The 13,776-nt window shown below is 45.6% G+C and overlaps 1 pseudogene; it reads left to right on the forward strand.

The window, feature by feature from the left end:
- The first annotated feature begins 9,885 nt into the window (after positions 1 to 9,885).
- On the forward strand, positions 9,886 to 13,535 carry LOC133052758 (uncharacterized protein CXorf49 homolog; annotated as a pseudogene).
- The last annotated feature ends 241 nt before the right edge of the window (positions 13,536 to 13,776 follow it).

Genomic DNA, 13,776 nt, shown 5'->3' on the forward strand with positions numbered 1-13,776 from the left:
AGGAGCTGACATAGTGTTGTACATCAGTTACACTTCAAAAACAACCAAACAAGCAAAGAAACAAAGATTCACAGAAAAAGATTTCAGATTTTCACTTACCAAGTGGTAGGTGTTGGGGAGGGGACAAAGGTGGGCAGAAGGGACACACTTCCAGTTATTAGATAAATAAGTATGAGGGATGTAATGTATAACATGATAAATGCAATTAACATTGCTGTATGTTATATATGAAAGTTCTTAAGAGAATAAATCCCAAGTGTTCTCATCACAAGAAAAAATATTTCTTTATCTTTAATTTTCTATCTATATGAGAAGATGCATGTTTATTAACTTATTGTGATAATCATTTCATGATGTAGGTATGTCAAATCATTATGCTGTACACTTTAAATTTGCACAGTTCTGTATGTCAAATATATCTGAATAGAATTGGAAGAATCTCAAGAATATCCTGATGCCATGCACGGAGACGGACAGGACATCAACTTTGCAGTATTCCTGCCAAAACGTTTAACCTGAATGGAATCAGGAAGCAGCAATCAGACAAATTCCACTGGAGAAGCTTTCTGAAAACCACCTGGACTGGATCTTTAAAAATTTCAATATCATGCAAGACCCAGCCCCCCAAAAAAATCTAGGAAAATGTTATAGTTTAAAGGACACTAAAGACACTGATAACCAAATGCACTACATAGCCTTTATTTGGAAGCAAGGTTTATTTTAGAGTTCAGGTATGAAAACAATATTGGGACAATCAGACATTTTGAATGAGGATCATATAGTAAGTTAATTATATTGTCTCAAAGTTAAATTTCCTGAGTATGATAATTGGATTAAGATTTGAGGCAGACTAATCTTTCTCTGAAGAGATACATACTGAAGAATTGAAAAATGAAAGACTGCAACGTCTTAAAGTAACTCCAATGATTCAACAAAGCAGAGACAGAAACAGAATATGGGAAATTTGACAAAATATTAATAATGGGTCCGTCAAGGTGAAGGATGTTTGGGTGTTCTGTGTTATTTTCTTGCAACCACTGTATGTAGAAGAAATGTTAATATTTCCAAAAATAGAATTTGAGAGGAAAGAGGACACTATGAGCCATTTTACTCTAATCAGCTTGAAAACTTAGGCAAATTGACCAGTTTTAATTTTATTTATTTAATTATTTTACTTTTATGTGGCCAAACACAGAAGATATTTTTATTCATTAAAAAATATTTAAAATTGACTATTTAAAACAGAACAATGATAATGTATTTAGAGTTTATGATTTGCAGAGATGTAAAGTGTATGACAATCAGGTGTGTGTATGCATATGTGAGTGTATGTATAAATATATATATATATATATATATATATATATATATATGAAGAGAGAGAGACAGAGGGACAGAGAGACAGAGAGAGAGAGAGAGAGAGAGAGTTGCATGACCTGTTTGCATATTTTGGAAAGCAATCCCTTCTTGGTTGCTTCGTTTGCAAATATTTTCTCTGATTCTGAGGAATGTCTTTCATCTTGTTTATAGTTTCCTTTGCTGTGTGAAAGCTTTTAATTTTAATTATGTCTTATTTGTTTATTTTTGTTTTTATTTTCATTACTCTAGGAGGTGCATGAAAAACATATTGCTCTGATTTATGTCAAAGAGTGTTCTGCCTGTGTTTTCCTCTAAGACTTTTATAGTATCTGGTGTTACATTTAGGTCTTTAATTCATCTTGAGTTTATTTCTTTGTATGATATTTGGGAATGTTTTAATTTCATTCTTTTACATGTAGCCATACTGCTTTCCCAGCACCACTTCTGGCAGAGAGTGCCTTTTCTCTTTGGTATATTCTTGCCTCCTTTGTCATAGATTAATCAACCACAGGTGCATGGGCTTATATCCAGGCTTTCTATCCTGTTTCGTTGATCAATATTTCTGTTTTTGTGCCAGTACCACACTGCTTTGGCGACTGTTATCTTTGTAGTATACTCTGAAGCCCTGGAGCATGATTCCTCCAGCCCCATTTTTCTCTCTCAAGATTTCTTTGGCTATTCATGGTCTTTTGTGCCTCCACACAAATTTTGAGATTTTTTGGTTCTAGTTCTGTGAAAGATACCATTGGTAACTTGATAAGGATTGCATTGGATCAGTAGATTGCATTGGGTAGTGTAGTCACTTTGACAGTTTTGATTCTTCCAATCCAAGCGGAGAGGCAGCAGTGAGCAGTGGCTTGAGTGAGATCTTAGTTTCCTGCCCAGGAATTGAACACGGGTACCCTGGATGAAAACCAGGAACCCTACCCACTAGACTGAAAATGGCTAGAGGCTAGAAGCAAGGTTTCCCTTAGCTCTTTCCCCATTGAAAAATGCGTTTCTCAAGGAAGTAAAAACTTTAAGTCAGTTCAGCCACTCAGTCGTGTCCGACTCTTTGTGACCCCACGGACTGTAGCATGCCAGGCTTCCCTGTCCACCACCAACTCCCAGAGCTTACTCAAACTCATGTCCATCGAGTCGGTGATACCATCCAACCATCTCATGCCCTGTCGTCCCCTTCTCCTCCTGCCTTCAATCTTTCCCAGCATCAAAGTCTTTTCCGATGAGTCAGTTTCTTCGCATCAGGTGGCCAAAGTATTGGAGCTTCGGTTTCAGCATCAGTCCTTCCAATGAATATTCAGGACTGATTTTCTTTAGGATGGACTGGTTTGATCTCCCTGCAGCCCAAGGGACTCTCAAGAGTCTTCTCCAACACCACAGTTCAAAAGCATCAATTCTTCGGTGCTCAGCTTTCTTTATAGTCCTCCTCTCACATCCATACGTGACTACTGGAAAAACCATAGATTTGACTAGATGGACCTTTATCAACAAAGTAATGTCTCTGCTTTTTAATATGCTGTCTAGCTTAGTCACAACTTTTCTTCCAAGAAGTAAGTGTCTTTTAGTTTCATGGCTGCAGTCACCATCTGCAGTGATTTTGGAACCCCAGAAAATAAAGTTTGTCACTGTTTCCATTGTAAAAATAGGTACAAAGCTTATTATCAGTGATGCAGCACAACAAGTGGGAGAGCACACAGAGAAACAGTTTAGTTAAGACAGAGCAAGGCACAGGAGAGAAGAAAAGATATAACCATCTGAAAGCAGAGTTCCAAAGAAGAGCAAGGAGAGATAAGAAAGCCTTCCTAAGTGATCAATGCAAAGAAAGAGAGGAAAACAATGGAATAGTAAAGTCTAGAGATCTTTTCGAGAAAATTAGAGATACCAAGGAAACATTTCATGCAAAGATGGGCATAATAAAGGACAGAAATGGTATGGCCCTAACAGAACCAGAAGATATTCAGAAGAAGTGGCGAGAATACACAGAAGAACTATACAAAAAAGATCTTAATGACCCGGAAAACCACGATGGTGTGATCACTCACCTAGAGCCAGACATCCTGGAGTGTGAAGGCACATGGGCCTTAGGAAGCATGAACAAAGCTAGTGGAGGTCGGAATTCCAGTCAAGCTTTTTCAAATCCTAAAAGATGATGCTGTGAAAGTGCTGCACTCAATATGCCAGCAATTTTTAAAAACTCAGCTGTGACCACAGCACTGGAAAAAGTCAGTTTTTATCCCAATCCCAAAGAAAGGCAATGCCAAAGAATGATCAAACTACTGCACAATTGCACTCATCTCACATGATAGCAAAGTAATGGTCAAAATTCTCCAAGCAAGGCTTCAACAGTACATGAACCAAGAACTTCCAGATGTTCAAGCTTGATTTAGAAAAGGCAAAGGAGCCTTTCTAGCAAGTTGCCAGCATCTGTTGGATCATCAGAAAAGCAAGGGAGTCCCAGAAAACATCTACTTCTGCTTTGTTGACTATGCCAGAGCCTTTGACTGTGTGGCTCAGGACAAACTGTGGAAAATTCTTCAAGAGATGGGAATACCAGATCACCTGACCTGCCTCCTAAGAAATCAATATGCAGCAAGAAGAAATTGACATGGAACAACAGACTGGTTTTAAACTGGGAAAGGAGTATGTCAAGGCTGTATATTGCCATGTTGTTTATTTAACTTATATGCAGAGTACATTATGCAAAATGCCAGGCTGGATGAAGTACAACCTGGAATCAAGATTTCCAGGAGAAATATCAATAACCTTAGGTACACAGATGACACCACCCTTATGGCACAAAGAGAAGAGGAACTAAAGAGCCTCTTGATGGAAGTAAAAGAATAGCGTGAAAAAGCTAGCTAAAAACTCAACATTCAAAACACCAAGACCATGGTATCCAGTCCCATCACTTCATGGCAAAAGAGGGGGAAACAATGGACCATGACAGACTATTTTGTTGGGCTCCAAAATCATTGCAGATGGTGCCTGCAGCCATGAAATTAAAAGACACTTGCTCCTTGGAAGAAAAACTATGACCAACCTAGACAGCGTATTAATAAGCAGAGACATTACTTTGCCAACAAAGGTCTGTCTAGTCAAAGCTATGGTTTTTCCAGTAGTCATATATGGATGTGAGATTTGGACCATAAAGAAGTCTAATTGCTGAAGAATTGATGCTTTTAAACTGTGGTGCTGGAGAAGACTCTTGAGAGTCCCTTGGACTGCAAGGAGATCCAACCAGTCCATCCTAAAGGAAATTGGTCCTGAATGTTCATTGGAAGGACTGATGATGCAGCTGAAGCTCCAATACTTTGGTCACCTGATGTGAAGAAGTGACTCATTGGAAAAGACCCTGATGCTGGGAAAGGCTGAAGGCAGGAGGAAAAGGGGCAACAGTGCATGAGATGGTGGGATGATATCACTGACTCGATGGACATGAGTTTGACCAAGCTCCGGGAGTTGGTGACGGACAGGGAAGCCTGGCATGCTGCAGTCCATGGGGTGGCAAAGAAGGGGACACAACTGAGCGACTGAACTGAATTGAACTGAAGGCAAACATACACACTTGGTGAGAAACAGTGTGGGCATCCGTCATAATGAGGAGGAGTGCAGTAAAGAGTCAGTTAAGTCATTTATATAGGGCAGTCCTTCTGGGTCTTAGTTATGTTTGGCCAGTTATCTGGTTTCTTTTCCCACATCTGACTTACCCTAGGACCCTCCCCAACATGCATGCACTACTGTATTCCAAGATGGGCGCCAGCCCAGAGACCTTTGGGGGAGACGGCATCACATACTATGAGGTGGTGCCCTTTTCTTTTTGACCCCCAAGGGGCACATTCTGCACATGTGCCGTGTCTTTCCTGCCCTGAGGATGGGAAATATGTGATCTCTTGATCTTTCACTCGAACAGGGTGTAGCCCCTCTCTGTCTCTGCCATAGCTATCATCTTACAGTGTCGTCAGGAGACAAAGCCTGACTACTCTGTTTCTGTTGTTATTTCTATTTCGAACTGCAAGCTGGAATCTGATTTAAGTATCTAGACTCAAGCCCGCTTGCCTCCTTCCTCAGGAAATGTAAACTTTTTATTTAAATCATAAAAGGTTATTGGATTTTTCTCAAATGCTTTTCCTGCATATAGAGACCTATGGATTTGTGAAAATATTGAAAAATTCTTGTATCATATGATAAATCCCACTTGATCATATTGTATGGTCCTCTTAATGTGTTGTTGGATTAGGTTTGCTACTGTTTTGTTGAGGATTTTGTGCCTATGTTCATCAGTGATAGCGACCTATAATTTTCTCTTTTGGTGGTATCTTTGGTTGCTTTTGGTATCAGGGTGACAGTCTGCTGATAGAATGAGTTTGGAATAGACTCAGAAGGATAGGTATTGACTCTTCCCTTAATGCCTGATAGAATTTGCCTGTGAAGTCATCAGGTCCTGGACTTTTGTTCGCTTGCATGTTGTTGTTCAGTCATCATTCATGTCTGACTCTTTGTGACCCCATGAACTGCAGCATGCCAGGATTCCTTTTCCTTCACCAACTCCCGGAGCTTGGTCAAACTCATGTCCATCGAGTCAGTGATGTAATAAAACCATCTCATCCCCTACCAGTCCCTTCTCCGCCCACGTTCAGTCTTTCCCAGCACCAGGGTCTTTTCTAAAGAGTCGGCTCTTCACAACAGGTGGCCAAAGTATTGGAGCTTCAGCTTCAGCATCAGTCCTTCCAATGAATATTCGGGGCTGATTTTCTTTAGGATTGACTTGATGGATCTCCTTGCAGTCCAAGGGACCCTCAAGAGGCTTCACCACAGTTCAAAAGCATCAGTTCTTCACCAATCAGCCTTCTCTATGGTCCAACTCACACATCCGTACGTGACTACTGAAAAAACCATAGCTTTGACTAGACGGACCTTTGTTGGCCAAGTAGTGTCTCTGCTTTTCAATATGCTGTCTAGGTGTCTCATAGCTTTTCTTCAAGGAGCAAGTGTCTTTTAATTTCATGGTTGCATTCACCATCTGCAGTGATTTTGGAGCCCAAGAAAATAAAGTCTGTCACTGTTTCTGTTGTTCCCCCATCTATTTTTGATATGAAGTGATGGGACTGGATGCCATGATCTTAGCTTTTTAAATGTTGAGTTTTAAGCCAGCTTTTTCACCCTCCTCTTTCCCCTTCATCAGGAGGCTCTTTAGTTCCTCTTCACTTTCTGCCATAAGTGTGGTGTCATCTGCATATCTGAGGTTATTAATAAATATCCTGGCAATATTGATTCCAGGTTGTGCTTAATCCAGCCTGACATTTCACATAATGTACTCTGCCTTTAAGTTAAATAAGCAGGGTGACGATATACAGCCTTGATTTACTCCTTTCCCAATTTGATAACAGTCCATTGTTCCATGTCCGGTTCTAACTGTTGTTTCGTCATCTAAGTACACATTTCTCAGGAGGCAGGTAAGGTGGTAAGGTATTATCATCTCTTTAAGAATTTTCCAATTAAACAGAAGTAGGTGTTTTTCTGGAATTCTCTTGCTTTTTCTATGATCCAATGAATGTTGGCAATTTGATGTCTGGTTCCTCTGCCTTTTCTAAATCCAGCTTGAACACCTGGAAGTTCTCATTTGTGTACCATTGAAGCCTCGCCTTGAGAATTTTGAGCATTATTTTGCGAATGTGTGAATTGAGTGCAATTGTGCAGTAGTTTAAACATTCTAGGCATTGCCTTTCTCTGGGACTGGAATGAAAAGAAAGCATACTTGTACATAGATTATATGATTCTCAAACATGTAGTGGGGCTGACTGGTGTGTGTGTGTGTGTGTGTGTGTGTGTGTGTGTATACTTTAATTAATTTTATTTCATCAAGTCTCCTTTTGATCATTAATCTTTCAATAGAAAGCATTAGGTGATCAAGTATTTCGTCTCTCAATTGGTTCTTCACTTGCCCTGGGTCCACCATGTCCCTCCCTGTCGGGTCTTAGGCCCAGCTCTCTGTTTCCTATTAGAGGGTGGTAATAGTTAAGATGTCTAGCAAGGAATAAAGTCAACTCCAAGTTGTCCAATAGGACTACCCTCATTTTAACATACATGTGCATTATACACATGCATTACTTTAAAGAGAACTATATATGTGATCAATAGTTTCAAGTTCTTTAGATATCATTATTTTACTAGGAACAGGGGATACACGGTGCAAAAATCAAGACACTATCACTTTATAAGATACACAAACTGTAATCAAAGTTGCCAATAAACAGGAGGATATCATTAGTAAAGATTGAAACCAGTACCCTCTTCAACCAAACCATTTTCCTAGCATTTCCCTTAAACTGGGAAGAGGATCATTCAGAGTGGAAATGTGACTTTTCATATACATCATAAAGGGGGTTGCATTAGAAGACTCATCAGGTATAAAAATACAGCATTCACTATGTATTATAGTATAAGGTCCCCCTTGGGAAGCTGTTAGAATTTTGAGGGCCATGCATTCTGCAGGACTGCTTTTCTCATGGAAATTTCTGAATTGAGCACACTAATGGCTTGGTTACTATCATTAAAGGCTTCCTGGGTGAATTTTGTTGAAGCTTCTATATGAGTAGTGATATTTTCTATTCCAGCTGAAGGAATAAATATTGTGGCCAAATAATCATACCATTGGAGAACTGATTGAACCCAGCATGCCCACATTGAAGGCAGACTGAGAACGGCTGCTTTCAGGGTACCTGTAGGCAACGTTGAGCCTAAAGGAAACCTACTGTACACCTTCCTACCAACCCGGGGGGATCCAAGGTCAAAACTTTGTTCCATACACCTACTGGATCCAGTTAGGAGCTATCCAATGTGTTTCCCAGCCGGTGCAAAACACACTTCAGAACCTGAAACATACATACACTCAAAGGCTATCAAACATTAGATAGGATTCATTTGGGGTTTTAATAAATTTACAAACATGTATCCAACACCATCATCCAGCAACTTGCAGTATGAAGTCAGGGGGATGCTTTTGAAATCGATGATAATGGCCTGATCCATTCTTTTGGACTGCCACACTTGTATCTACTGGATGCTACACCATGTTGCATTGATCCCTTTGCTTACTGATGAGAATTGGGAGTGTTCTGTTTTTCCCAACACCAACACCACTGTGCATGTGTTTTTGTACACTACAAATACCAGCGTGTCTACAGAAGTTGTACCAGGCAGCGGACTTCCTGGAACAGAGAAAAAATAGTATTTTTGTTTTTTTTTTTTTCAAGATTTAAGACTTTTGGCTCAAAGCAAGGACTCTGGAGTCATATAGCTTGGGTTTCAATTCTGCCACTGATCTGCTCGGGCCAAATGTCCTTGGGGCAGTGGCTGAACCTCTCAGAACCTGTTTCCTCACCTGTAAGAGGCTGGTAATCATTGGTACTATAGTCCTAGGAGCCTCACAAGGAAGCATTACTGTTTATGTACAGCACTTAGAAGAGTACCAGGCACAGGGGCCCTGCTGTATAAGTTGCTTTTCATAGATTTTGCCAAATTACCTCCAAAATGGATATTTGCAAGACAGTGGTGCACACTGTCACAGGGGTTTGCTTCTAACCTCTCCCACTCTCGGAATGGTTAAGCTCTTGGAAGCTTGTCGTCCTAGAGTGTGAAACCCGATTCACGGTTTTAGTTTACATCTCCAGGATCAGCGGTGGTGAGCATCTTTGCGGGTGTAACTGGACATTGAGACTCTCTATCCTTTGAATTGCCTCAGAGTGGGGAAAGAGCTGAGGGAGTGAGGTCAACCCCAGTCTGTCCCCCAAATCTGACTGCCAAGAACATCTGATGGAAGCAGATGAGGCAGATTACTTGCAGAACAAAAATAGGATCCCTTTGCCCTCTGGCCACGTATGGAGAATTATGCCGACCACTGATCACTGACTGTGGGATTCCTCTGCCCAGTCTCTCACTGGGTCATAAGGCTTGTGGTGGAAGGGAGGCTGGCAAATGCTTTCAGCATGTTCTAAGTGCCCAGCATCTCCATTCTGACATTTCATCCTCACCTCCCAGGAGACCAGGGCCCTCAGGACCCTCCTGCCTCCCGCTCCACCCAGTTTGTACAGAGTCGGGGCTCAGGGCTGTGACTCTAATCAGAAAGGGAAGGCAGGACAGGAGGAGGTGGGATGAGAGGCTTGACAGAGTTAATCATACCATCACCTTCATCCGCCAACTCATCAACTGCCCTGATGACCCTTGGGCTCGGCAGCAAACTGGAGGAGGCCTTTGGCCCCATTGGTTACTTGTCGAGGGGCCGGGCAAACAAGGCACGTGCTGGTTGGTAGGAACCAGATCAATAAGGAGGCCATGGCCGGGGCGTCCCAGGCTTGCCGAAAGCCTGGGGCAGTTTGCCACAATCTTGTGCATGTGGTGCCTGTGGTGCTTGACCGCTCGCTCCAGACACCGCTGGCCTCACCTTCCATGACCGCCACCACCACTGCCACCACAACTCGGTTGATAAATCATCGCCACCCCAGGTCCGGGGGCCACCCAGATGGCTACATGAGCTCCCCGGATGATGAGGTGTCAGTTTGGGGAGCAGGTTTCAGCTCAGAGGGCAGGGAGCAGACCTGCATCCCCTCAGGCCGGCTCCACAGCCCCGCAGGGACTTGGACTGGGCTCCAAGGTGAGGACACCGTGAAGCAGTGAAGGTGAGGGTGGAGATGGGTACCCAAACCCTGAGGGATTCAACTCAGAGTGGGAGGTGCTGGAAGCGGGGGGGCCGGTGCTGTGGGGTTTCGAAGACCGGCTTGGCTCCCTGGCCGAAAAACAAAGGGGAGGCCCTGCAGCTGGCTGACGAGTTGGTGGCGGCCATTCTGCGGCAACTGAGTGACTTGGACATACTGGGCGTCCACAGATACCTGTCCCTGGAGAGCTATGCGATCACCGATATGTCCTCCTTGTGGGCCGACCTCAAGGCAGGTGCCAGCGGTCGAGGCATGGTCCCCAAGTTGTGGGGCAGTGGTGCTGGCTGCGGCCCGCCCTCTCCAAGTCGGTGGGGCCGAGGAGGGCCGGGCCCAGGGGAACCCTAAGCGAAGCACTAAGAGTAGGTTGAATGTGGCTGTGGATCACCACCCGCCCCCCTTGGAAGGCTCGTTTGGGCTGGTGCCTGACTCCGAGTCCTCTGATGAGTTCAGTGAGATAGAGCTGATGAGGGTGAGCATTTATCCCAAAGAAGGAGGCCAAGCCAAGCTCAACAGCCTCAAGGGTCCCAGGAACATGCCCAGACACTCGACTGTCTGAGGCAGGGAGAATCTCCTTCTTAACGTCCCAGGCCCGTTCCTGTCATCTGTTCTGCGAGGGTTCACTTCGGTTGTGGAAAGGCAGGACAGGCAGGGCGATGCAGAGCTGAACATCTTCCCACCTAAGAAAATGCAGAGCGAGCTCTGGGGGAAGGGTGGCTGCCAGCAGAGCTACCAGGGAGTACCAGTAGTTGGCAGCTACTGCAGCTGCCACTACAGGCAGCCTGCCATGTGTCACTCCTAGGAGGAAGAGAGAGCAGAAGAAATCCCTTGGAGGCGTCTCCAAACCTGCCCTGGGTAGAACCTTCCCTTCCTGGGAGCAGTGAACCTTGGCCACTCCCCGGGAACCGTCCCCGTTGCCCCCAGTCTCTGGCATTCCTCTGCTTGGGAGGTCCAAGAGGTATCCCTTGGCCCCTTTGGGAACCAAAGAGTCCAAGCACATGGATGCTGGGGCGAAATCTGTGGCCAGGAGGGCCCAGGAGTCCGTGTCAGCGATGGTGGTGGTGGGAGAAGACAACGACCCAAATAGAGACTCAGTCACAAAGGGCCAAGCGAGTAGGCCAGGCCCCTCCTCTCTCCCCACTCTTCTCCCTCCCACCCTCCCCAGAACACACGTCTTCACCCGTGCTCCCTCTGTCCGTCCCTCAGGGGTCGTCATTGGGTGCCCCTTGGTCAGTGGGTCATTAGGATGTCAGATTGGGGTCCTTTTACTAGGGACAAACGTTAAAGTAGCACTTTGGGTGTGCTGGGCTCGGTTTTCCACCCTTGGGCTGTTTCCAGTCTCCGCGAGGCTGGGACTAGAGAGGAAGGGAGGGCTGGTAGCTTAATTGTGTCAAGGGGACACCTTAAAAACTTCACAGAGTGTCAGTGTTTAGATGAATGACTTTCCTGAATCCTACTTCTTAGCTGTTTCCCAAACCTTCTTTCAAGGGGCCCGGGCTTTCTCAGTGCTGCACTGTTGTCCCCCACTCAGCTCTGCCTGCTGGCCTGGGGCCGGCTGATGGAGAAAGTGCTAAAGAGATCAGCCTTTCAATTCTCTTCCCATTCCCCTGCCTCAGCCCAGTCCCAACTCACGCCTGCTCACCCACACACACACACACACACACACACACATCATTAGTCCAGATTGGTGAAATATCATTGTTTTAGCTGCCCACTCACTGGGCATGGCCATCTTCTCCATGGGCACGTCCTGGAGAACCCAGCAGTGATGACCTCAACATCAGAGACCCCCAAGATCCAGGAAACTCAATGCCCTTGGCCCTGAACCCGGGAGGAGTCATGCCCAGAGGACCTGAACCCTCAGATGAGTGTCTTGGGTTTTGATATGGGGGGAGGGAACCGGGGGTGAGGGCAGAAACCTCTCTCTCTCTCTCTCCTGGGAGCTCAGCCTTGCTCCTAGGCAGCTTCTTCCATGGGAAACAGGGTGTCAACAGGGTTGGCCCTGGCCCCATCATCCTCTGTGTGGGATTTGCTTGGCAGAGGTGATCGGTGTCAGTGCCCCAACAGCTTCTCTGGCTGTAAACTTGCAGGTTAATAGCTTTTTCTGTGAAGTGCTCTTCACCCACATTGCTCTCCCAGGTGCTGGCTGTGGCTGCAGCTCTGAGAGGCTTGAACCCAGAACCACAGTCTTTGGGGACCACAGTGGTGAAAATGCTGCCCTTGGGGAACAGGGGAGGCAGGCCCATAGAGAAGGTCTAGCCTGCCAGGCAGAGCAGGGGAGGCTTGTTGCCAGCAGATCGAGGTGCTGCCTCACCTCACATTAGAGCCTGGGAAGCTGGATTGTGTGCCCTTTCCCTCTCAGGTGACCAGGAACCAACTGACCATTCCCAAGAAGGGAAAGGAAGCAGCAGCCACCGGGAATGCTGGACTGTCCTCAGGTAATGCTTCCTCTGGCTCCTGAAATGCACACCCAATCCTCATGGTGGAATCTGGATCCAAGTGCAACTGAAATATGTGGGCCTCCCCGCCTTGTCCCCATCCCACACCCCTCAGAAGGAGCCCACCTCCTGTCCACTGAGAAAAGTCTTTCCCTTGCCATTCTAGACATCTGGCTTTGGTATGGATGGCCCTGTGGAGAGGAGAAAAAGGAGGCAACGGGAGGGCAGTCTATACTAACCTTCTCTCTTCCTCCCATGTCTACTGGCCTAGTGTCTGGTGCTACAGATAGAAATGGATGACCTTAAAGAGAAATACAGTATCAGGAACCAGGGACAGAGTGCAGCGGGTTCTTAGTGCAGAAGCGGGATGTGCACTTGGGGTGGGGTGGGCTGCAGGTGCAGGGGACCTCATAGGGATCAGCATTCCTGTGGGGAGGAGAACCTATCAAGCCTGTCCCTGCAGCATGCAGTGCATGTTTAGCTGGGCGTGCAGACAAGTAGCAAAGTACTGTGTGGACTATGTGCAGACTCTGCCAGCGAGATGAGTCCTAGAGAGCTCCTTCTGATAGGACTTGTAGAGATGCCATGTTGATTTTTCCCTTTTACTGCTGTTTGGTGTGGCATCTAGGGTTATTGTTAGATTGCTTGTTTGCGAGACAATTTTTTAACTTGAGAGCTGCTGGCACATTTTGGTTCGTTTTAGGAAATAGCTTCACATTTAACTCAGGTGGTGGGGAATGATCAGGCCCAGAGCTCTTTGCTTTGGGGCTAGTGGGGTCGGTTTCAGGTTTAGGGTTAGGAGGTTCCAAACAGGGACAAGGGGACAGGCTTATATATCCCTCTGTGTGGAGCACCTTCTTATGCCTCTCCCTGTTGCAGCCGCCATGCAGCACCTGGCTGACAAGTTCCAGATCCTTTGGAGTGAGTGTTACACACAACATACCCCTTCCCACAGTCCTGGTTGTTGAGCAGGGTTGTGGGCTGGCCCTGCCTTGAGGCTGTTCCTTGAGTCTTCTGTTTCGCAGGTTGAGCCCAACATCTGTCTGCAAGAGGAGAAGGTGTGACCTCCAGGGCTGGCGAGCTGTGGCCAAGCGGGTTGCCTCTTCTTCTGCCTCCATCAGGGCATCCTCTGCCCCTTGATTTGCCTCCTCTCTGCCCCAGTCTCACAGCAGATTTTGATTAAAGGACTTCTCATATTCTGTGTTCTGCCCTTTCTCTGGGGGGTAGGGGTTGGGGGAGTGGGGCAAGGCCTGGTGGGGAGCCACTCCATA

This window comes from Dama dama, chromosome X (assembly GCF_033118175.1).
Source record: "Dama dama isolate Ldn47 chromosome X, ASM3311817v1, whole genome shotgun sequence".
Taxonomy (NCBI): Eukaryota; Metazoa; Chordata; class Mammalia; order Artiodactyla; family Cervidae; genus Dama; species Dama dama.